Below are 26,802 nucleotides of genomic sequence, written 5' to 3' on the forward strand. Positions count from 1 at the left end.
GCCCTATCCTGTTTTGGTTCCTGAATTGAGTTGGTTCCCAGAAGCTGGGTTCGGAAGTTGGCGAAAACGGGACAATGACAGAGAAAGTGTTTTCAACGTTTCGTCATCCTCTCGGCATTCGCCATGTGATTGTAGCCCGAGGTATCCTGTTTGGACACCTGTCAGTCTGCTCATGTCTATCTTACTCATTAATTGTAGGTTCTTTGTTATACCCTTCACCATAATATGGAGGGTATAATTAAATCTGTCATTCCGTTTGTGGTACATCGAAATATTCGTCGAAGACCCTATAAAGTATATATATTATCCATCAGCGTTAAAATTTAGCCATGCCCGTCTGTCCGTTCGTCCGTCTGTCTGTTGAAATCACAGATACAGCTCGCAATTTTAAAGATAGAGCTTTATAATTTCTTATTAAGCTTTCTATTACTTCTAGGATATTTAGTATTGCAAATGGGCAATATCGGTCCACGTTTTGATATTTGGTTTGTAGTATTCGTTATGGCTATAAAATTTTCCACTTGAAATTAGTCGGTATAAGTCAACGTCTTCATATAGCTCTCATAGAGCGGTACCTCCTGATTTTCGGTATTTTTAATAAAACTTTCCATCTGAAATTTGTCGGCATAGGTCCATGCCTTCATATAGCCCCCTGAGAACGTTAACTCCTGATTTTCGGTATTTTGAAGGTTGTGGCCCCAATACCCCACCGAATTGACTGAAATTTGGTTTTTAGTATTCGTTGGAGGTATTAAACTTTCTATCCGAAATTTGTCAGTATAGGTACACGCCTTCATTCAGCCCCCATAGACCGGTGCCGCCCGATTTTCGGTATTTTGAAGGTTATGGCCTTTAATATCCCACTGAAATGGCTGAAATTTGGTTTTTAGTATTCGTTATGGGTATTACATTTTCCACCTGAAATTAGTCGGTATAGGTCCACGTCTTTATATAGCTCCCTTAGAACGGTACCTCGCGATTTTCGGCATTATGAAGGTTGTGGCCTCAATATCTCACAGAAGTGGCTGAAATTTTGGTATATAGTCTTTGTTGTGGATAATAAACTTTCCACTGCGGTACTCCCGGATTTTCGGTATTTTGTGGCTTCAATATCCCACCGAAATGGCTGTAATTTGGTATGTAATCTTCGTTGGAGGTATTAAACTTTCTACCCGGAATTTGTCAGTATTCATGCCTTCCGATTTTCGGTATTTTGAAGATATTTTGTCAGGAATTTTCGGTATAGGTCTGCCAATTTCGGAATTTGGAAGATTTTAGCCACATTATCTAACCGAAATGGCGGTTTGGTACTTAGTCTTCGTTGGGGGGTACAACATTTTCCCGCCAAGAATGACCTTTAAAGATCAACGTTTTGTTATAGACACCATAGAACGTACCACCCGATTTTCGTTTTAGCCACATTATTCTGTTGAAATGGTTGAACTTTGGCATATAGTATACGACATGGGTATATAACATGCCAACAGAGAATTATGGGTAAGTAGTCACGTTTTAATATAGCTACCATTGAAGATGTATCGCGGGTTCATAGAAAAGGGGTAGAAAATCTCCACGCAGAAAATGATCAATACCTCCTGATTTTACATATTTTATGTTTGTGCATGCATCTTCGAAATGAAATGACTGTAACATGGTATTTCCGATTCCGAATTGGTATAAACATCTATCTCCCATTGGTATTAAAGCTTGTTTAAAAGCAAGTAATATACTCCATTTTGCATATTCCACTTCTCCTAGGAATGAGCCTCGACGTGCGCAGAATTTAGTACTTTTATAAACGAAAAAAAACTGATTGTTTCATTTTACTTCAATACAACTCATGGTGGAGGGTATAAAAAGTGCGGCCCGGCCGAACTTAAAACCGTTCTTACTTGTATTGTTCTGATCTGCATTTCCCACACAGGATCTCTCTCCATTGTTCCAAAGGGATGTATGGGTATTGTTTGTCCATGCCCTTAACCAATGTCGTGAGAGTAGTCGTTAAATAAGTCTATGCGTTCCAATCCGGATTCAAAGGAGTTACAATACTGTTGACTATCTCCCAGAGATCGACAGAATTCGCATTTAGTCCCAAGTGGTACATTAATAGGTCCCCTTAAACTCACTTCTGATGATTGTCCGGGTTTGTCGTTGATAATTTGCTCTCTCTCTCTCTCTGCTTTCCTGGTGGACATTTGTAGCCTGCCAGACACTTTACTGGTGTCAATCGCCGAATTTGTTTTAGGGGAACACGCCCAGAGTCTCTCAAGGTCTCCAGAGGCAGGTGATCATACAACCATAATCAAAGCAGGTCGTATTGCAATTGATTTCCCTAGTTCGAAGAAATAGTTAGTATGACGATATGAAATTCAATGATAAGTCGTCGATTTAAAACTCAAGCGATAATGACAAATAATTTTAACTGACAGATTCCAATGACCCTCCCACATTATTTATTAACTGAAGAACATACTAAACAGTTTTATTATAAAAAAAAACAACTTTAGGTGGCCAATATAAACACCATAAACATATGACAAAACAAATAAATCTTCAAAACAATGCTCTTGAAATTGTAATTGATATTTTATGCCAATTGTTGAAGACATTAATAGATTTCAGATTAAGTTTCTTAAGACGCTTCATTTAAGGAAGTCGAAAAAAAAACGACACGCTATGTGGGTGGGTGTCACTGAAAAAGGAAAACCAAAGCGTACAGACATAGAGACAGATAAAGCCACTCACATTACATGACGAATGACAAACGTAATTAGCAGACTGGCAGTGATGGTGGCTGATATTTTTTTATGTTTGTTTTCAAATTAAATTTTGTTAATGAATGAACGTTTGGATGGATGAATGAATGGAAGCTCACTCACAGTAACCAAAAAATAGATGACAATAACCGGCAATTGTTTCTTCAATGGGAAATTTACCAAAAAAATGGTGTTGTTTTTTTCCTACGAAATGAAGTGGCCAAGTGTGGGTTGAAGCGCCACCATCATCAGAGAATTAACAGCGAAATGTTTACTTCCACAGAGTAAAAAGAGCATTCAATGAACAATGTTTGCCATTTATGGAGTTTTAATGACTACCGGCAAAAAAAGAAAAAGAAATAAAGAGACTTGTAATTAATTTTTGAGATATTTTTGTTTTTAAATTTTGGCTAAAATTAATGATTCAGGGGAATAAAACGGGGAAAGGAAATCAATGAAATTTTTGATTAAGGAAATACCGAAATGCAAGTCATGCCATGGTTAAGTTTTGAAAAAAAAAATACTGCTGGTAATCATTGGTACCAACAAATATGGTACGAGTATTTATAATGAATTTTAAAATCTGTTTAATTCGCAAATTTAAACGATTACTGTTATATAATAATAAAAAAATTAATTAATTTTGATTTCATATAATATTTACGCAAATTAAAAAAAAAAAATAAATTTAATTTAAATATTCAAATCATCTACTCTCATTTTCATTTATTAAAAAAATGAAGGAAAAATTACAAACCAGAAATGACACATTAAATAAATAATTGTGGTTAAAAGCCAAACCACAGTCGCCAGCCAGCCAACAAGGCAGTCATTCCAGACAGAGCAAAAACAGCAGAAAAACCTGGCATGTTTATAATACGAATGACTTGGAGAAATGAAAGAAGAAATTAAATATGCGAACTTTCGATTTCATTTCGATTATTTTCTTCTTTTTTGAATATGAAAAAATGTCTGGTATTTTATTTTGTTGTTATTGATTGGAGTTTTATTCGTAAATAATAAAAATTCGTAAAATTTTAATAATGAATTTAATATCAATCTAACATAGTGTGTCTTCGTTATAAAACTTGAAAATATATTTCAAAATACAGAAAATATTGCCGGAAAAAAATGTTTTTCTATAAAATGAAACATTTGGTCTTTACACTACCACGGCTCAGAACATGCAAGACTCTACCTTTGAAATTATTTAATATATAACAGAACTTTATTCTTTCTGTGAAAAAAATCCTCAAGAATCTCCGCAAAATAAAAACGAAAAAATAGGAAGTAAAGGATTCATAAGGATCAAAGTTTTGGTTCCAATGACAAGTAGGAACCCATTATCCAATGAGTGAAGTTTTGTATGGATAAAGGGTTGCCAGAGCGATGTATGAAGTGGAACAAATCTATATATGTATATAAAATTGAAATTTGTTTGTCTGTTTGTTTGTTTGTTTGTGCCTTATAGACTCGAAAACCGCTGAACAGATCTTATTGAAATGTTAAGGGTACATTGCTACATGGCCTGGAATGAAAATAGGCTATATCATTTTTTGAAATTTCGCGTTGATCTGGAGATATAGCATCAAAACCGGAGGTACCTCCAAAAAAATTAGATTTTGTATGCAAATATCTTTAGAACTATTACAGATACAATCTCCAAATTTTGTATGTGTGACGGAATTTGGTGTAGAAATAAATTTACTAAATTTTATTCAAATCGGTTCAGATTTGGATATAGCTCTCACATACATATATTTTCGGCCGATTTCCTTATTTTATGTACCAAACATGCTATTTATGTCCAATTTCAATGAAATTTGGAATGTGTGGAGAAATTTGTTTTAGAAATAAATGTGCCAAATTATATCGAGTTTGGTTCAGATTTGGATATAGCTCCCATCTACATATATTTTCGGCCGATTTCCTTATTTTACGCGACAAACACGATATATATGTCCAATTTCGCTGAAATTTAGAATGTGTGATGGATATTGGCCTAGAAATATATGTGCAAATTTATTTTGAAATCGGTTCAGATTTGGATATAGCTCCCATATATATTTTCGGCAGATTTTCCGCATTTAATGCACCAAACACGCTATATATCTCCAATTTCGCTGAAATTTGGAATGTGTAACGGAATTTGGTCTAGACATAAATGTGCCGAATTATATCGAAATCGGTTCAGATTTGGATATAGCTCCAATATATATTTTCGGCCGATTTTCCACATTTGATGCACCAAACATGTTATAGATGTCCAATTTCGCTGAAATTTGGAGGGTCTGACGGAATTTGTTCTAGAAATAAATGTGCTAAATTATATCGAGATCGGTTCAGATTTGAATATAGCTCCCATATATATTTTCGGCCGATTTCCTGTATTTTATGCACCAAGCACGCCATATTTATCCAATTGCGCTGAAATTTGAAACGTGTGATGGATATTGGCCTAGAAATATATGTGCCAATTTATATAGAAATCGGTTCGGATTTGGATATAGCTCCTATATATATTTTCTACCGATTTCATGTGCTTGAGGCACCAAACACGCTATTTATATCCAATTTCAATAAAATTTGGAACGTGTGACTGAACTTGGTCTAAAAATACATGTGCCAAATTATATCGAAATCGGTTCAGATTTGGATGTAGCTCCCATATATTTTTTCGGGCGATTTTCCGCATTTGATGCACCAAACACGCTATATATGTCCAAATTCGCTGAAATTTGGAATGTGTTACAGAACTTGGTCTAGAAATAAATGTGCCAAATTATATCGAAATCGGTTCAGATATGGATATAGCTTCCATATATATTTTCGGCCGATTTTCCACATTTGATGCACCAAACACGCTATATATGTCCAATTTCGCTAAAATTTGGAATGTGTTTTAGAACTTGGTTTAGAAATAAATGTGCCAAATTATATCGAAATCGGTTCAGATTTGGATATAGCTCCTTTATATATTTTCGGCCGATTTCCTGTATTTTATGCACCAAACTCGCTATATATGTCCAATTTCGCCGAAATTTGGAATGCGTAACGGGGTTTGGTCTAGACATAAATGTGCCAAATTATATCGAGATCGGTTCGGATTTGAATATAGCTCCCATATACATATATTATCGGCCGATTTCCTGTATTTTATGCACCAAACACGCTATTATGTCCAATTTCGTTGAAAATTGGAATATGTGACGGATATTGGCCTTGAAATAGATGTTCCAAGTTATATCGAAATCGGTTCATATTTGGATATAACGCTCATATATATTTTCGGCCAATTTCATGTATTTGATGCTCCAAACACGCTATATATGTCTGATTTCAATGAAATTTTTAACGTGTGACGGATATTAGCCTAGAAATATATGTGCCAAATGATATCGAAATCGGTTTAGATTTAGGTATAGCTCCCATATATATTTTCGTCCGATTTGATGAACTTAATGCACCAACAACGCTGTTAATGTACGATTTCAATGACATTTGGAATTTATGACGAATATTGGCCTGGAAATAGATGTTCAAAATTATATCGAAATCGGTTCAGATTTGGATATAGCGCCCATATATATTATCGGCCGATTTAATTTATTTGATGCATCAATCGCGCTGTATATGTCCGATTTCAATGACATTCGTAATGTACGACGGAATTTAGCCTAGAAATAATTGTGCCAAAATATTTCGAAATCGGTTCAGATTTAGATATAGCTCCCATGTATATTTTCGACCGATTTCATGTATTTGATTTGATATATACGTCCCATTTCAATGAAATTTGTATCAATAACAGAAGCAGTTATCCTAAGAGTAATTTAAGATGTCCCAATAGGCTGAATAAATTACAAGTATCTTCAAACTTAAGGTACTCAATTTTAGTGTTGTTCCTAATTTAATTATCTTCTTTAAAGGAGAGAGTGGACTCAGGAGTGTTAGAGTATATACAATTTGTAAAAGTGACCAACGTAGGACTCATTCATTTATTTTTCACTTAGTCGGGGTAGCGAAGCGCACCGGGTTAAGCTAGTTATAAATAATTATCAAATTCAATTACATTAAATTCATGAGTACTAATTTTGAGGAAACAATTCAATTAAAGATAATCTTATGCTTATTTGTTGAACTTGTTTCAACAATTAAGATTATCTTATTTGCATATGAAGCAAGTGTAAATATTACCTATTTTGGTAATCCTCCCAAAATAATAACAGCATCATTTCTGATATATGAGAGCATTTAAAGCGGTTGGTTGAAGTCCTCCTTCCAGAAAAACACCAATGTTGGACTACGTTCCTTCGTATCCCTTGTATCAAATGGTTTTATCCACGATTTCTGTTGATTATCTTGAGATTTGGTCGTATCCCTCATAATTATACTTTTTGCAGCCTGCAGCCCACATGTAACGTTAACAGCCGATACGAAACATATAAAATGTTGAAACTAGGGATACGTATTACCAAGCAAAAATCGATCTTTCGATCTTTTGATTCTTACTTAGAACTCAAAATCGATTTTTCGATGTTTCGATTCTTACTAGGAATCAAAAATCGATCTTTCGATCCTTTGACTCTTACTTAGAACTTACTTGGATAAAAGAATAGTTCGATCGAGATGACTCCTTAGTTGAAAATGTGAACGTTTTAGTGTACAATGCTTCGCGTTTAACACTGCCGTACCTTTAGATTAACTTTGTTCATCAGTACAAGAAATAATATAATATTGTTGTCTTGCTCTTACCAATGTAATCTGTATATTTCATTATCGTGGTACATCAAAAAGTCAAAACAGAATTGATCTTTCGATTACCACTGCAAGAATCGAAGAATCATAATAGAAAATCGATCTTTCGATTCTCTATGAAGTCAAAACTCGATTCCGATTTTTAGATTCTTCAAATCAAAGAATCGAGGAATCGATTACTCGAAAATCGACTTGCGTATCCCTAGTTGAAACCGCGAATTTAAACCAATTTTCTAGCCTTTTTTTGCTATATTTTAAATTTTCTATATGACAGAAAAACAAATAAAAAGTTCATTTCAAAATACATTTTTAATACCCAAAATAAACACCCAAAAAAGGCATTTAAAAGGTATTTACCAGGTATTTAACCAATTTTTGGGTAAACACCGGGTAGAGTCCCATCTATATCCAAGCGCTATTTTAAATCAAACATTGCCTGATATCCTAAGTGTCCTTTAAAGTATTCTTCACTTACCTTATATTTAAGTCCATCAAAACTCTAAAAGTAAATACAAATAAATTAAAAAAAAAACATGAGTTATTTTGTTCACAAACAAACATAGGAAAGAAATATTATTTATTAATATTAGAAATTAAAATAAGTAAGAACGTCGTTAATACCCGAACTGTTTATAAACACCAACACCACTGCATTAAAGTAAATATGAACAATTGGTAATACCGGTCCATGGGGGTTAGACTAAAACCCATACATATGTATATGAATAGTTTTTTGCGAGTAAGTTTTTCTGTCTTTTGGGAACAAAAAATTCCAACTAACAACCAATTCGGTAGGAAAATTTGACTAAAGTATTCAAAAAACCTTAAACTTGGTTCTACCCTGTCTGTTTTTTGCTAGGAATGTTTTGTAACCCTCGCTAAAGCCTTCAAAATATCGAAAATCCGTGAACGTCGTTCACGAAAAATTTCTGGTGGAAAGTTTTATACACCCAACGAAGACTAAATACCAAATTTAAGCCATTTTGTTGGGATGTTGAGGCCACAACCTTCAAAATACCAAAAAATCAAAAGGTGCCGTTCTATGGGGATTATTTAAAGACCCAAAGAAGACTAATTACCAAATTTCAGCCATTTCAGTGGGATGCTGAGGCCACAACCTTCAAATGCCGACATTCGGAAGATAGCGTTCTATGGGGCCTATAAGAAGACGTGAACCTATAGCGTTAAATATCAGGTGGAAAGTTTTATAACCCCAGCAAAGACTAAATACCAAATGACAGACATTTCGGAGGGACATTGAGGGTAAAGCCTTGAACATACCGAAAATCGGGAGGTACCGTTCTATGGGGGCTATATGCAGACGTGGACCTATTCAGACAAATTACAGGTGGAAAATTTTATACCTGGACAAAGTCTAAATACCAAATTTCTGCCATTTCGGTGGGATCTTGAGGCCACATACTTCAAAATACCGAAAATCGGGAGGTACCATTCTAGGGGGTCTATATGAATATGTAGACCTATACCGACAAAATGTCAGGTGAAAAGTTGTATACTCCCAACGAAGTCTAAAATTTAGCCATTTCGTTGGGATAATGAGACTAAAACCTTCAAAAAACCGAAAATCGGAGGGTATCGTTCTATGGGGGCCATATCAAAAGGTGGATGAATGTAGCCTATTTTCAATAGCAAACATCCTAGGAGTAACAGAAACTTCTATACCAAATTATAAAGCTTTATCTTAAAAATTGCGAGTTGTATGTTGATTTCAACAGACGGACGGACGGACCAACATGGCTACTTCGAGTTAGAATTTATGCTGATTAAGAATATGTATACTTTATAGGGTTTCCGACGATTATTACGAGTGTTACAAACGGAATGACAAATTTAATTATATGTACACTTTAATTATACTATTAGGGTGGAGGCTATAAAAACGACAATAAGTAAGCATTTTAAACAAAATATGCCTCATCGAAATAATGGTTTTAGACCCCAAGTACGTTTGGACGAAATCCGTTTCAGAAAATTTGGAGTCGATTTAGCAATGTCCGTCCGTCTGTCTGGCTGGTGCGCACGATAACTCTCGAACCGATTTGGTCCACAATTAGGCTTTCGTAATATTTTGTCCAAATGTTATTTAAGTTCGAAGATGGGCCATATCGGTCCACTATATCGGGTACATCCTCGCAAAATTTTTTGCAATAAAATATGCGCAGGATAACACTCGAAGGAACTAACCGATTTGATCCATACTTTGCACATCGTTATATTTGTACCAGACATAGATCGAGTTCGAAGATGGGCTATATCGGTCCCGATACCCAAAGGAGGCCTCTCACACAAAATTTCGAAAAGGTGCAGTTTAAGACCTCTCGAATCTTTTTGATTTTTGTTGTAACAACTTGTATTCGCTGCCCCTATTACGACGGTATAAGTCAAGTCCAAACTTCCTGCAAATTACCCGAAAACTGCAGCGCACGCATTTACCGATTTGATCCAAAATTTGACTTTTAATTGACGGGACATCATTACTGCAGCAGCCGCTCGCTACATACATACCTGCTAGTCGAATACCCGAAATAATACCAAATTTCCCAGAAGAGGCGGCGGGACTAGCAAATGAGCGTGATGAGCTTCGTCGTACGAACCCTGAAGACCCAAAGAGTTAGAGAACTTACTCTTGATGCCAACAGGCTAGTTGGCGAACATAAGCGGAAAAAGTGGCTAGAACACCTGGAGCAATGCAACATTGGTGTAGGATTAAGTAAATCGTGGGCAACGGTTAAATCACTCTCGAATCCGGAGAAGAAGGATGACAGAACAGCAGTTACTTTCAAGGGCGTGGCAGTAACTGACCCAAAGAGGTGCGCGTGTTATTTTAACCGGCAGTTCATAGAGCAAGAGAAGTGTGCTACGCCGTATAAGAAGAGCCCTTCCAGCCGAGGTGGTACCACCACAATTTGAGATGAGCTATGTTGCAGATGCCATCCGAAACGCGAAATCATCCAAATCGATGGGCCAACCGAATATCGATGGATGAACCTGAAGTTGAGTATTTAACAAGTGTCCTCAAACTATCGTTAGCCACCCATATTATACCGGAAGCCTGGAATGCTGCCAGGGTGGTCCCGCTACTGAAGCCTGGCATGGGTGGAGGCAGAGGTGAATCGTACAGGCCGATTTCACTCCTGTCGTCAGTAGCAAAGATCCTAGAGGCACTACTTCTCCCCACGATGAGAAGATGTTTTCCAGATGCCCAACATCAACATGGATTACGGAAAATGCATAGTACTACAACAGCATTAGACGCCATATCCACACATATCAGTAGAGGACTGAACAAGAAAAGGCCGTGCGACCGAACAGTCATGGTGGCTCTTGACCTATCGAAGGATTTCGATACCGTCAACCATGCCAAGCTATGTGCGGACGCCAGTCGTTTGAGGAATTCAGAAAAAAGAAGTCCAAAACCCGTAGAGTGAATCAGGAAGTTCCCCAAGGAGGGGTGATATCTCCGGAATTGTTTAACCTCTACATTTCTCCAGACGGCATAGAGATCGTGATGTATGCGGATGATTGTACGATTTTGGCGTCGGGTCCTATCGTCCATGACATACAATGTGATAGGTTAAATGTCTACATAGCTGACCTAGTGCAGTTCTTCCATCTGAAGAATATGAAAATATCCGCCGCTAAATCCACTGCCAGACTGTTCACTGTTCAAAACGAGGCTCCCACTGAACATATTGGTCGATAGTGCACTGATTCCGACCACTAACTACCCCAAAATACTGGGTGTAACGTTCGATAGCATGTTTAAGTCATCCGCGCATGCCACAGCTATTTGGGATAAGATCAGAGGTAGGAACAAGTTGCTCAAGTCGCTGGCCGGCAGCACTTGGGGAGCTGACAAAGAAACCTTGTTGACCACCTACAATGCAATAGGCCGGTCTGTGGTAAGCTATGCAGCGCCAGCGTGGTCTGCAAAGGTTAGCAGTACGCAGTGGAAGAAGATCCAAACCTGCCAGAATGCTGCCCTGAGGACTGCAACAGGGTGTCTCCTCATGACACCAGTAGACCACCTTCATGAGGAGACGAAGATTTTACCGGTGCGTCAACACAATAAGATGTTGTCGATGCAGTACCTGCTTGGGTATTATCGCAGTGAGCATCCCTGTCACGATTTAATGGGCAGGCCTCCTCCACCCAAGCACGTCAGGAGAGATATTTATGATCTAGAGAGAGAGAGAGGTCCAACGGTATAAAAGAGAACCTCTAGACCAACGAGCCCATCAGACAGGCTTGGATAGCATTCACACTGATATGGTTGGGCAGGCAGTACAGAGATACAGTGTGAATACCGAGCTTGGAGATCACCACCATCCATCGCAGCAGAAGAACTCCAGCCTCCAAGGCAAACATGAGTGGTTTTAGCCCAGTTAAAATCCGGACGATGCAGCCGCCTCAATTCATATTGGGCCCGAATTGACGCCACGGTACCCAACACATGCCTAGCATGTGGATTTGGACCACACGATACACTGCATTTGTTTAGCTGCCCAGCTAACCCCACTCACCTGTCTCCTGATTCCTTATGGACGCAACCAGTCCAGGTTGCAGAATTCTTGAATCTGGATACAGAGAAACCAGTACCTGATAACTGAAATAATACACGGACGAATATATTTGCGTTGCTACGACAACAACAAACAACAACATTCGCGACAACTTCATTCGCTCAAAATTCTGAAAACTCCCAACATACAAAAGGTTTTGAGAACAATTGTTTCAATTCACACAGACTTTTCTTTAAGAAAACTACTATAACCAATTTTCCGTAGGAACATCACCATAATACTTTGTGAGTTAAAGTTCTCATAATCTATTATTTTTCTCGAATATCCGTCATCTGTCTCCTTCCTCCTTCAGATTAGCACTACTATGGCAAACAACAGCAACAGCTCTCACTTAACCAAATATTTGTATACAAATACCAAATTTCTAGTTTTCTCGTCTGTCTCGTGTAACGACATTAGAATAACTTAAAAAATAGTCGCCTATTTGAACTTTTCGTCTCTCTATCTCTCCCTCCCTGTTTAGATGCTCATCCCCTGAACAATGTCATTCCTTATAAACTACTATTTGTCGGTGTAAGAGATCATCCATACATAGCCCCTCTGTAACTCTTCATGTGTGATGCCATAACATAACCGCATACTTTTTGGGTGGCTTGGTCTGGTCTGGTTCGGGTATATTTTTCTTGTTTTGTTTATTTGGGTTTCAAATATCTTTCCTTTTGTGTGATGCTATTTTGTTACTTCCCCATTCTTCATCTATATCTGTCTTTTTGTTTTGTTGTTTTTACATCTTTGTTGTTGTTGTTTTGTGCAAAAATGTTGTATCTTTTGTTTTTGCTTTCAAGACTGGCTTTCATTGTTTTCTCTTGGCTATGACGGTTTGTTTGACTATCTGTGAAGAACTTGTTTGTTATTTTTTTCGGTTGTCTTGTCTTCTAGGGACGGTGGGGAAACCAGACAAAACAAAAATAAATAAAACGAAACTCCAATGATCGCATTGTATGTCTGTTTTTTTTTTCTTCTTCTTTACAATGGAAAAAATAAATAAACAATGTTGGGTTGTTGAAGTTAGATATTTGTTGTAGTTGTAGCAAATTCCATGAGAAACTTTTGAAGTTTTTTAGCGTGAGGTCTCCCTCCATCTACCACTTAGCTACCGGCTGATTAAATATGACTAAAATCTTAATTAAAAAAAAAACAAAATTTTTTCATTGTATTGATGTTGAGATTTGAAGTGGTTCTTAACGTGTCACTGTGTCAAGAAAACATTTGTTGTTTTTTATTTTATGTTTGGAGGTTTTGTAAAGTTAGGTTAAAAGACTTAAGACACAAACTTACTGTTTGTCCAAATCAATAACCAACTCTATATCTAGTTTCTTGTGGTGAGGTGATACTTTTCGTACATAAAAGTGTTATATAATTGTTCCACAAACATCCCACAAGGAACAAGGGTGCACCCCGATTAATATTGGCTTAATGATATGGGACCTACTGTTTATCGCCACGCCATACAAAAGTGGACAAAAGTGGACAAAAATAGAAGGAGTTAACCTTGATTGATGCATTTTGCATAGGTACTTATGATGACATAGGAATTACAAAATTCAACTTTGGTCCATATCGGTTCAAATTTGGATATAGCCTCTACTATATATCTTTATCCGATTTTGCTATAACTCGGTCAATTTTGATCGAATAGCTTTAAAATTTTCTTGTCCCATCTGCGATGTTTATGGAACAATTATATAGCTTTAAAATTTAATATGTGATATTTTCTTGGGCCCCTGAGTAGGTTTACTGATGTACACAAACATCAGTCCAGATTTGGATATAGTCCCCCATATACATACAGTTAGTCAACTTAATTATTGCAAAACCAAAATTATTACAAAATTTTAAATAAAACATCATTTTATTGGTATAAATAAATATCATTTATAATATTTTTGTTAACAGTATAATTCTTACAGATGTTTATTAATATAAAAAAAATAAAAAGTAGCTAAATTTCACTAAACATTTTCTTTTTATTTGCACTGTCAACTAAAGAATTGCAAAATTCCAACTTTTCAGTCTTCCACGGTATTTTTCGAAAAGTTGGTTCTAATATTTCGTATGCCCAACTTTGACATCAAAATACGCTTGTAAACGTATCTGAATTTAATAAATAAGTTTCGGAATGTCATATTCCAATGGTATTTTTTGCCATTCTTTTATATTGCATTTTATTTAGTCCCCCAGGTTAGTGGGCGGCCTATTCCCAACTTTTTCCTTCACGTGTACCCATGAATTGTCGATGGGGTTAATATCGAGATATTGGAACGGGGTGTAAATGACTTTGGTACAGTTGTATAACAACCAAGTCTTACATAAATTAGATTTATGCTTAGGGGCGTTGTCTTGGTAGTACTTATATGGCAATTTGTTTGAATTTTCAGGGCCAACAGGCCTAAATTTTTTGTCGCTTTTTGGTTAAATCATGTTTTGAAACATCTAAATAAACATCCGCTGTCATTATTTCCTCCAAAATCTGGATGTTACCAACGTCACTGCTTGGTATACAACCCCATACCATAAATGACAGTTTTCCGAAATTTACGGTATGGATTAAATTCTGGTTTTCCATGGCTGTAAGGGGTTTTCGCAACACTTTTTGAGACCCATCGTGATAGTACAGCATAATTTTAGTCTCATCAGAAAATATATCGTCATGCCGATACTAAAGATGGCGTAAAAAGTTGTCTGTAACAAGTCTGAATAGTTTCTATATATTGTGCTGTGGGAAGGCAATGGCTTTTACCTAGTCACTCGTGATGAGTGCTTGTTATTATGTATGACTTTTCTCACTCTTCCATGTAACACACTTACTCCAAAATCATTTTTAATTAAAAAATGCAATTTTCTGGTGCTGCTTTGGGCTCTTTCGTCAAATTCTTTAATCATTCTCCTGTGAATTTGTGTGGTTACTATTTAGGGCCAGCCATGTAGCGCCTTCAGTTTGAGCCTGGATTCTTTCTAGGTGCGGTATATTATGTTGTATACACTTCTCAGCTTACGACAGCTGACTTTAACGATTTCTCTTTCGGATTTACTATTATTATAACTGGAATGTACCAAATGTAGCATATTTTCCCAAACCTTTACCTGACTTTCTCTTTTTCTGATTATACTGTCTATGTAACACACACAAAAATTAATTTATGATGAAAAATTAAGGATCTACATGCCCACATACCATAAAAATCCTTAATTGGAAAAAATCGCGGGGAAAATCCCACGATTTTATTGCACATTCATTCATTTTGCAATTATTTAGTTGACACCGCAAAAACCAGGTATCTATACTTTTTGTCCGTTGTTTCTATTATTTCCGACCGATTTCTGAATTTGTTGGATTGATGTTGTCATTAACAAGCAAATCAACAGATATTTACAAAAACTCCAACATTATTGAAAGAATTTCTGGTAGTAATTCCTAATTAAACATCTAAATTTTTAAAAATTCATCGTTTGCAATAATATAGTTGACTAACTGTATGTCTTTCTCAGATTTTGCTATAACTCGGTCAATTTTAATTGTATAGCCTTCAAATTTAATATGTGATATTTTCGTAGGGCCCTGAGTAGCTTTCTTAATTTTCACAAAAATCGTTTCAGATTTGGATATAGCCTGCCATATATACACTCCGGTTCATCTGAATAGAACCAGCCAATATTTGTCTGCAAATACCGTTATATCTGACGAAAGGAGAGGAATTGTAAATTATAATTTTGTGCACAGGTAGAGTGTATAGTAGCCGATATTTTCAATACCTAACATGTTTCACATATGCGTTATAACGGTACTTTTTACTTGCTTTATGAAAAAATGCCAAAATATTAGCATTTTTTAATGGTTCACCAGGATAGAGCCACCCTAAGAATTTACACAAATCCTTTGTTAGATGTGGTAAACTTTAACAAAAACTATTTATAATTATAAATAAATGCCGTTAGTGTTGATTGACAACAAATATTGTGCAAAAATTTGTATTAGGGTCTTGAAATTTGATGAAAATCGAGGCTTAGAGCTCCAAAAAATATTTTTAAGAAGAAATCGGTAGAAACAATTTATAAAGACAAAATTCTGTACTGAATTATGTTCAAAATTTTCTTCACTACAATAAAATTACAAAAAAGTCACATTTGATAGGTTTATGAGTCCGAAACAGAGGAAATATGGTAAAGATAATTCAAAATTCTACCTTTCCAATCCAAAATTTGATATTTTATCTCAGGAAAGTGAATGCAAATCGATGGGTTCCACCCAGTTTCGTTGGCTGTGGACATCTACAGGCCCAAACAATAAAGAAAATTCCACCGCCGAACGCTTTATGTCAACATCAAGGGCTTTGATTTAGAAGATATCGCATGACAAGGAAAGCACAGAAACATAGACGCTATTTTTTGTGTAATAACGGATCAAAAAATTTTTTCGGTACCTATACTATAAGGAAAAGATGTGTGAACACCATAACCATCAAAATTAAACCCTGTCCTTTCGAAAAAATTAACGTCTGCCTTTCCCTATCGCTAAGCTGTTCTTCACATCAAATGTCTTAGAACCTTTTGAAATTCCAAGGACTTGATGGTGAGATGGAGCGTTCGGCGGTGGAATTTTCTTTATTTTTTTGACATGTAGATGTCTACAGCCAACGAAACTGGGTGGAACCCATCGATTTGCATTCACTTTCCTGCGATAATATATCAAATTTTGGATTGGAAAGGTAGAATTTTGCATTATCTTTACCATATTTCCTCTGTTTCGGACTCATAAACCTATCAAATGTGACTTTTTTGTAATTTTATTGTAGTGAAGAAAATTTTGAACATAATTCAGTACAGAATTTTGTCTTTATAAATTGTTTCTACCGATTTCTTCTTAAAAATATTTTTTGGAGCTCTATGCCTCGATTTTCATCAAATTTCAAGACCCTAATACAAATTTTTGCACAATATTTGTTGTCAATTAACACTAACGGCATTTATTTATAATTATAAATAGTTTTTTGTTAAAGTTTACCACATCTAACAAAGGATTTGTGTAAATTCTTAGGGTGGTTCTATCCTGGTGAACCATTAAAAAATGCTAATATTTTGACATTTTTTCATAAAGCGAGTAAAAAGTACCGTTATAACGCGTATGTGAAACATGTTAGGTATTGAAAATATCGGCTACTATATACTCTACATGTCCACAAAATTATAATTTACAATTCCTCTCCTTTCGTCAGATATAACGGTATTTGTAGACAAATATTGGTTGGTTTTATTCAGATGAACCGGAGTGTATATCCTTCCCTGATTTTGCTATAAATCGGTCAATTTTAACTGTGTAGCCTTCAAATTTAATATAAGATATTTTCTTAGGCCCTTAAGAAGTTTTACCGATTTTCACATCGGTTCAGATTATGATGTAGCTCCCGTATATACCTTTCCCGATTTTGGTATAACTCGGTCAATTTTAATCGAATAGCCTTCAAATTTATTATGTGTTATTTTCTTATACCCTTTACAGATTTTCACAAAAATCGGTTCAGATTTGGACATAGCACTTATTTATATAAATACGTATTTCACCGATATAGGTGTAAATCATGTATTTTATATCCAATCTCTTTAAAAATCAGATTGTAATGAATATGTTATGCATGTTCCTGAAAGTTTTACATATCTATTGAAAGTTTTACAAAACTATTTTGTTCTACCAACTCCGACTAATTACATCACATTTTCCAAATTTCATCAATATTTGAGATACTTTGCGTGTTTAATAGACATCGGGCGAAAATATATATAGAAGCTATATCCTCCACCATAATATGGGGTATAATTAAATTTGTCATTCTGTTTGTAACACATCGAAATATTCGCTGGAGGTCCTACACGGTGCGCCTTAACCAATTTTAAATGAAAGGTGCTTACGCCTGTAAAGTTTTTGCTTACACCTGGAAAGTTTTTGCGCCGGAGTGATTTTAAAATAAATCGCGGTCAAAGATCAAATTTTTGGGGTTTTTTTATGTTTTCACGATTTTGATAGAAAACCGCAAGTACTATTGAAATGGAATTCGAGCATATGTTGTAGCAGTGAAAATTCTCTACAAGATTGACCTTAATGTTATTTTCGTAGGTTTTACCATTTTTGAGATATAGAAGTTCAAATTGGGACAATGTACTGACTGTATCGTCTCCTTATAAAACAATGTCATGAAACAGAAATGTTTATAGATGAGCAAAATCCAAAAAAAAACAAGAAAAAATCGCTGGAGCGATTTTGAAATAAATCGAGGTCAAAGTTCACCTTTTTAGGTTTATTTTAGGTTTTCAGGTTAGGTTTCTATTTCTTGGACATGCCGATTCCAAGCAAAAACCTAAAATAAACCTAAAAAGATGAACTTCCTGAAATCCTGAAATCCTAAAATAAACCTAAAAATGTGAACTTTGACCGGGAATTATTTCAAAGTCGCTCCGGCGATTTTTTTTGATTTTTCTTATCTATGAACATTGTAGTTTCAGAATCCGAATTTTAAGGGTTTTAGCCTCATTATCCCACCGAAATGGCTCAAATTTGGTATTTAGTCTTTGTTAGGTGTAAAACACTTTCTACCTTAAATTTGTAGGCATAGACCCACGTCTTCACAAATCCCCATTGAACGGTACCTCCCAATTTTCGGCATTTTGAAAAATTTTAGCCTCAAATACAACCGAAATGCCTGAAATTTAGTATTTAGTCTTCGTTGGGCATATAAAACTTTCTACCATAAATTTGTCGGTTTAAGCCCACGACTTCATATAGTCCCCATAGAACAGTACCTCCCCATTTTCTATTTTGAAGGTTGCGGCCTCAACATCCCACCAAAAATGGTTGAAATTAGGTATTTAGTTTTCATTGGGTGTATAAAACTTTCTACCTGAAATTTGTTTGTATAGGTCCACGTCTTCATATAGCCCCATAGGCCGGTACCTCCCGATTTTCGGTATTTTGAAAGATTTTAGCCTCAATATCCCTCTGAGATGGCTGAAATTTGGTATTTAATCCTTGATGGGGTATAAAACTTTTTAGCTTAAATTTATTGGTATTTGGTCCACGTCTTAATATAGCCCTATAGAACGGTACACCCGATTTTCAGTATTTTGAAGGTTTTAGCCTCATTATCCCACCGGAATCGCTGAAATTTGGTATTTAGTCTTCGTTGGATGTATAAAACTTTCTACCTGAAATTTGTTGGTATAGGTCCACGTCTTCATATAGCCGCCATAGACCCGTACCTCCCGATTTTCGGTATTTTGAAAGATTTTAGCCTCAATATCCCACTGAGATGGCTGAAATTTGGTATCTAGTCTTCGTTAGGGGTATAAAACTTTCCACCTTTGTAGGTATAGGTCCACGTCTTCATATAGGCCCCACAGAACGGTACCTCCCGATTTTCGGTATTTTGAAAGATCTTGGCCTCAATATACAACCGAAATTGCTGAAATTTGGTATTTAGTTTTCGTTGGGCGTATTAAACTTTTCACCTGAAATTTGTCGGTATAGGTCCACGTCTTCATATAGGCCCCATAGAACGGTACCTTCCGACTTTTTGTTTTTTGAAGGTTGCGGCCTCAACATCCCACAAAAATGGCTGAATTATGGTATATAGTCTTCGTAGGGTGCATAAAACTTTCTACCTGAAATTTTTTGGTATAGGTCCACGTCTTCATAAAGCCCCCATAGAACAGTACCTCCCGATTTTCGGTATTTTGAAAGATTTTGGCCTCAATATACAACCGAAATTGCTGAAATTTGATATTTAGTCTTCGTTAGGGGTATAAAACTTTCTACCTTTGTAGGTATATGTCCACGTCTTCATAAAGGCCCCATAGAACGGTACCTCCCGATTTTCGGTATTTTGAAAGATTTTGGCCTCAATATACAACCGAAATTGCTGAAATTTGATATTTAGTCTTCGTTAGGGGTACGGGTTCCACCTGAAATTTGTCGGTGTGGATCAACATCTTCCTATAGCCCCCATAGAACGGTACCTCCCGATTTTCGGTATTTTGATGGTTGTAGCCTCAATATCCTACCGAAATGGCTAAAATTTGGTATTTAGTCTTCTTTAAGGGTATACAACTTTCTACCTGAAATTTGTTGGTAAGGTCCACGTCTTTATAAAGCCGTCTTTATACCTCCCGATTTCCGGGCTTAAAACTTTCCACCTGAAATTTTTCGATATAGATCCACGTCTTTATATAGCCCCCTGGAACAGTATCTCCCGATTTTCGGTATTTTGATGGTTGTGACCACAATATCGCCCCGAAATTGCTGAAATTTGGTATTCATTCTTCGTTGGGGGCTTAAAACTTTCCACCCGAAATTTGGCGGTATATGTCTGTATATAGCCCACATAGAACGGCATTCACGGATTTTCGATCTTTTGAAATTTATAGCCGGGTGTACAAAACAATATAAAAGGTACAAAACTTTCCTTAAAAAATCAGACAGAATACGTCCATGTAAGGGTACAAATAATTTAAGATTTCTTTTTGAAGATTTTGGTCACATGTTCCTACCGAATTGGTTGTTAATTGGAATTTTGTGTTCCCAGAAGATAGAAAACTTATTCGCAAAAAAAACATAACGCGTATTGCCAGACGCCATATGACATTTGTTTTGGAAAGTTTGAAAATTTTTAGCCTAACCGTACTCACGACAGCTTGACATATGATCGAAACCACTGATCTAGCGGCGCGAAAGTCAAAAAATCAAACTATAAATGTGAGAAATGTTTTCATTGTATCCATTACAGACACTCTGTTGACTAATATTTTGTTTTTGCTTTGTTGTTGTTGTAAATATTCTCTCAGCTATTCACTATCCAATGAAAGAAACTTTGCTGCATCAGATTTTAAGAAAATTGTTGCAAAATATCAAACTTCATATTTGTTTAATTGTTAAATAAATTCTTAATAAAACTAAACAAAGTTTATTTTTAATTAATAGAGGAGGGTGTAAATTGAATGAAATAAAATTGTTTGGGGCCTAGAGGTACACAGTTATATAGCAATAAATTTTTAAAAAATATTATTTTTCTTGTATCTGTTAGCGTAATATACTTTTGTTAAATGGGGCGTAAATACAAAAATTCTCTAATGTCCAGTCCAATTTTCGACAAATTAAATGGGACTTCCTAGATTTCTAATAATTAACTTTTGGCTGCAAATAGCCGTAAATCTTGCTGATAAATGCATGGAAAATATAGCTTAAATCCTTAAAAAAAAAACAAAAAATCGGGCGGTACAGTTATATGGGGGCTATATCAAAACGTTGACCTATGTTCACAATTTTTGGTACAAAAGATGTAATACCAACGAGAACCTCCAATGCGAAAATTCAGCTTATTTGGTCTGGAAATATGGACAAAATCCTCAAAATACCAAACATTGGGAGGTACCTTTATAAGGGGGCAATATCAAAAAGTAGACCTATGTCCACAATTTTTGTTGGAGAATGTTTGTGACCAATGGGAACTCTAAATACAAATTTACGCCTGATTTGGGCGTAAAATGTAGCTTAAATCCCCCAAGATTCTGAAAATCGGGAGGTACCTATAAAGGGGCCTATAGCGAAATGTGGACTTATGTATGTCCACAATTTTTAGTGGAAAGGTTAAGTGACCACTAGAAACCCTAATGACCACATTGCAACTTATTTGAAATCAAATGATTGCTTATATCCTCAAAATACCGAATATCAGAAGGTACCGTTATATTGGGGCTATACCAAAATATTAGCCGATGTTGTTCATATTTAGTCCATTATTACCCACGGACACATACTACGTTTGTGCAAAATTTCGTGTCTGCATTCGTTCGCAAGTTATTAATTTCGCTCCGCTAAATCAGTGGTTTCGATCACTGTGCAGTGGCTTGAAAAATCACTTTGCAAAAAAAATGGAATTTATTTGTGAACATTTTCGTCCGATCATTTTTCACAACTTTCGACGGGAATAATCACGGCAAGAGTGCATCGATCAAATTAAAACATCGTATGTCGATAAAGGACCATCCTATAGAACTATAAAAACTGGTTTAATGAATTAAATCGTGCCGATATTCCGCAAAGTCGAAGGTAGTGAGGGTCGACCAAAATCGGCTGTTGTGCCAGAAAAAAAAAATTAAGCCGTGCGTGAACGGATAATGCGAAATCGGCATGTTATATACCGTGAGATAGAGGCATACTTGTTCATTTGTTCCACCAACTAACATTTGACATCGCATGAACAATTGGCCGCAAAAATGGATTTTTCTCGTTAGATCCATTAAAATTGGACAATCGCTCAAAAAAGGCTCTTGTCGATTGGTGCAATGAAATCGTGAATAAAAACGATCGCGGTGCTTCAAACGACATTTATATGATCATTACAGACGACGAATCTTGGATTTATGCTAAGGAGGCCGAAGCAAAACAGGAATCGAAACTTTGGGTCTTCGAAAGCGAGGCACATCCAACGAAAGGTGCTCATGTAAGAAGCACTTCGAAGTAAATGGTCGCCAGTTTCTTCGGCAAAACTGACCGTGCGGCAACTATACGGATTGAGAAATGTAGGAGGTTAATTTTGGGTGGTACGTTACAATTTGTTTGCCTGAAGTCTCCTGAGAAATTCGAAAAACGACCAAGAGAAGACGAATCATTCTGCATCATGACAATGCGAGATCTCACACATCGATTAAAACCATCGCCTTTATGACTGGACAAAACGTGGAATTGATGGGTCAAGCGCCGTACTGCCCTGACTAATGACTTCAAGAAAAGGAGTCGTGGCAAACGATTTTCGTCGCCAGAAGATGCTGAAAAGGCTTTAAAACCCATGTTTTGGAGGTATCCACTCCGAATGGGATACCTGATAAAGTGCAAAATACCTAAAATCGGCCTACTGGAGCTACACCAAAATTCGATCCGATTTTCACAATTTGTTGCAGGATTCGTTGAACTGGTAAAAAATGCCGTCGATTGGACCATAAATGCGGATTTTAGAGCATTTTCGTGAAAAATGCACCCTTGGCCCCATACAAATTACTATGGAAACAAAGGTCCCTCTGATGGCACGGGTTAACGACAGCTATTAAATTTCATATGTAAGGTTTTTGGATCTAATGGAAAAAAATTAGGGTCAGGCATTTAAAAACAAGTAAGCAAAGGCTATAGTCGGACAGGGCCGACCATAGGATACCCTGCACCACTACACTGCGAGTTAGCTTTCAGCAAATCAAAGTTTCTTTTGTACAAATAATCTTATTGTAAGAAATAACTTTTTGGAGTCTGCAACCTTATCACATTAAGTTTAAACAACAATATAATAATTGTTCCACAAACATCACAGAAGGGACAGGGCGTGCACCACGATTCATATTACAGCAATAGTATGGGGCCTACTGTTTATCGCCGATAAACAGACATTTAGTCTGGACCTAATTTTTTGCATATTTTGACATATTTGCTAAACCATATGGAAGACTTTGTATCCTAAATATCCCACCGAATTGGCTGAAAGTTTGTATTAAGTATTCATTCATCACAATTTTTGACCTCAAATTTATCGGTATAGGTCCAGGTCTTCATATAGCTCCCATAGAACCGTACCTCCCGATATCCGATATTTTGAAGGTTGTGGCCTCAATATCAAACTGAAATGGCTGACATTTTGTATTCAGTCTTCGTTGGAGGTAAAAAAACTTTCCACCTGAAATTTGTCGTTATATGTCCACGTCTTCATATAGCTCCCATAGCCAGAACCTACCGATTTTCTGTACTTTGAAGGTTATGGTCTCAATATCCCTCCGAATTGGCTAAAATTTGGTATTAAGTCTTCATTGGGGGTATTAAACTTTCCACCTGAAATTTGTCGGTATAGGTCTCCCCATTTTCGACATTTTGAAGATTGTGGCTCTGGTTACAGATTTCTCTATTTTATTGACTTGTCTGAAGTGAATTTCAAACAGAAAAATGTACACATAAACATTTTAGAACATATTATTGAAATATATGTAGCATACGAATATATGTGAAATACAGAAATTTTCCATATGCAAAAATAATATTTGCATATGCATAATTTATACATTTCGCATATTTTTGCATATGTGTTATATTTCGATTGGAATTTAATTAGAAGCCAAAATTATGCAAATTTTACAAAAATAGGTGTTGCATAAAATTCCGCGGTCTACATATCATTGAGCTGATATTAATCGGGGTGCTCTCATTGATATGAGAGAAGGCTCCCTTGTCCCAACTGGGATGTTTGTGGAACAATTATATACTGTACATTTTAAGAAATATTCTTAAATTTGAAAATTGGCGTTGTTTAGCAATTTCTGCTACATCTTTAAATTTTGGACAATTGGACAGGTAATACGATAGGAAGAACTGGGAATTTGTCTGTCATGATAGAGACAATTTGTAGCATGGGAGGAAGATGTGGTCCTCTTCACAAAACTCATTATATCTTAGGTAGTAGGTCCGTTACCAAGCACACCAGGGACTTACGCAGGATTTCATTTCGGGGGGGGCCCAACATGACCAAAAATCATGAAATTAAAAAATGTTGTGTAGCGTTACATAAAGCTATTTTAAAAGGTTTTTAGTTGATTTTAAATGAAATATTGACGCAAAGTATATAATTTCAATAGAGAGAGTTGACAATATTATAGATATAAGTTTGAAATTTGGAACAGAGTAAAATGCAGCATATCATAATACGTTCAGTATAGTCCCTATACAAAAGTTCCGCCTGGTATTTTGAAGTTTTTAACCAAATTCTCCAACAAAATTGACGCAATAACTAAAAATCTTTCAAATGAATATTACACATTTAGGTTCACGTTTTGGTGTATTCCAGAATTTTTAACCACAGTAGCTCATATTTGGCAGTTTCGATTCTATTTCAAAGATTTACAGTATTTCTTATTCTTTAAAGTACATATCCATATATCACACATTAACTTCAGTCTCATTAAAAAAGTTTTGTGTTACTTTTGCCTTATTAAGTTATCAATTGGACACATTTTACCGCGAGGACTGATTCTGATAAGAAGATCTATCTGAAAAACCTCCCAGCAAAATGTTCGATGCCAAAGATGTCGTTCAATCATGGGTGCAAGTGATCTGGCATATCATCTTTTTAGCATCTTCATCGATGAATTTTATATGAGCGTGGACCCCAAAAGATGCTATTCATTTCTGAATCCAAAGCATGTCATTTACACCAATGCTTTGACATGTCATTTTCACCAATGTTTTGGCATGCCATTTCCCCCAATGCTTTGGCATGTCATTTTCACCAACCCTTTGTTGTTTGTTATCATTACGACGAGAGTTTTAACAAAGTTGGTTGTGATTTCGAGTCTCCGACAACATCAAGCCTACTGTAAATAATTAATCATATATATTTAGAAAAATGTGTATAAATTGTATAAATAAAAACACTAAATTCATCACTATTGGATCGATGGAATGGATTCAAATGCTAATGAAAAGATCGGATCTTTCACGAGTTTCTATGCATCGGTTCAAATGCTGATGAAAAGATCGGATCTTTCACGACTTCGTTTAAACAAATGCAAAAGATGTCATGAAATCACGTCATCGCATGGAACCCCTTCCTTAAAATTTTGCTGGGCTATTAATGTTATTTGTATACCATTAATTAATTGAAATAATAACTCCAAAAAAGAATAACTCGAACCCCCGAGTGCAGATTAAACTTGTACCGAACATTTACAATCAAACAGTGCAAGCTTTTGTAAGAAAATAATATTCTTTTATGTCATAAAAACACGAAAACTTTACTATTTTACCAGAAGTTATAGAGTCCATTCAACTGAAAAATTCAGAAAATTACATTTATGGTCTGTTCCAGTACTACAATAATCTACTCATTTTCAGTAGTAAAAATTTGTAGATTCTTGAAAGTTCTGGAACAGGCATTTAGAACAGAAAACATTTTTATCAGGAGTCGGGCGATACCAACTACGATTCATATACTCCGAATTCTACACGCAGTACTGTTTGAGACTACGAAACCCACATTCGGGCTCGGCAAAATTTTAGCTAAGTCCTGACAAAATAGGTTAAGTCGAAAAGGCTCCATCTGATATCCCAATGGTTGTTCCGCCTTATTTCTACCTTAATTATACGATTAGATGTTTATGAACTCGATGACATTTAAAACTTTCCAAAGATTATGCACTTCTCGAAAATAAGTAAAAAAAGTATCAGTCTTAAACGTATAGACTTAATTCTATAGACAGATCGAATAGGGCTTCATAACCAATATCTCAGTCCTAAAAATTGTGTAGTCAGGGAGTTTCAGAATTTCGTTGTCTTTTTAGGACGTATACACTTTCCGACAAAAATATCGAAACATTTGGGTATAAAACTTCACGATTGTGAGCGTTGCGAATAAATGTTTATGTCGTGATCATCAATTTGACTTCGATAAGAGCGCAAAAGTTTTGCACTTTTGTGGAGAAGATACATGCAAGAATGGTCCATTTTGGAAGTGGACCTAACTTTGGAAGTAATTTCTTTTGAAAGTTATCGTGTCAATCCGTTTAGTTGGTCACGGTAAGATTTAGAGCTTTTGAACCGTTATGTCAGGAAGCATCGACTTACCCACGAAAAATAGAATATCGCTGTAAACAAGACCGCAAGGAGTAGC

At 35.9% G+C, this 26,802-nt stretch overlaps 1 protein-coding gene across 4 annotated transcripts in view; it reads right to left on the reverse strand.

The window, feature by feature from the left end:
- The window catches only part of Hil (peptidase hillarin), a 190,652-nt gene that overhangs the window by 143,332 nt on the left and 20,518 nt on the right, over positions 1-26,802 (reverse strand). For 3 of the 4 annotated variants that reach the window (XM_073956171.1, XM_073956172.1, XM_073956169.1), the window contains one exon: positions 7,990-8,013. The exons of the other annotated variant lie outside the window; for it this stretch is intronic. The gene's annotated coding sequence lies outside the window, so the exon portion shown is untranslated. The remainder of the gene's footprint in view (positions 1-7,989; positions 8,014-26,802) is intronic. 4 annotated transcript variants of the gene reach the window in all.

The sequence above is a fragment of the Musca autumnalis genome, unplaced genomic scaffold, assembly GCF_047663935.1.
Source record: "Musca autumnalis isolate F117 unplaced genomic scaffold, ASM4766393v1 scaffold_5, whole genome shotgun sequence".
NCBI lineage: Eukaryota > Metazoa > Arthropoda > Insecta > Diptera > Muscidae > Musca > Musca autumnalis.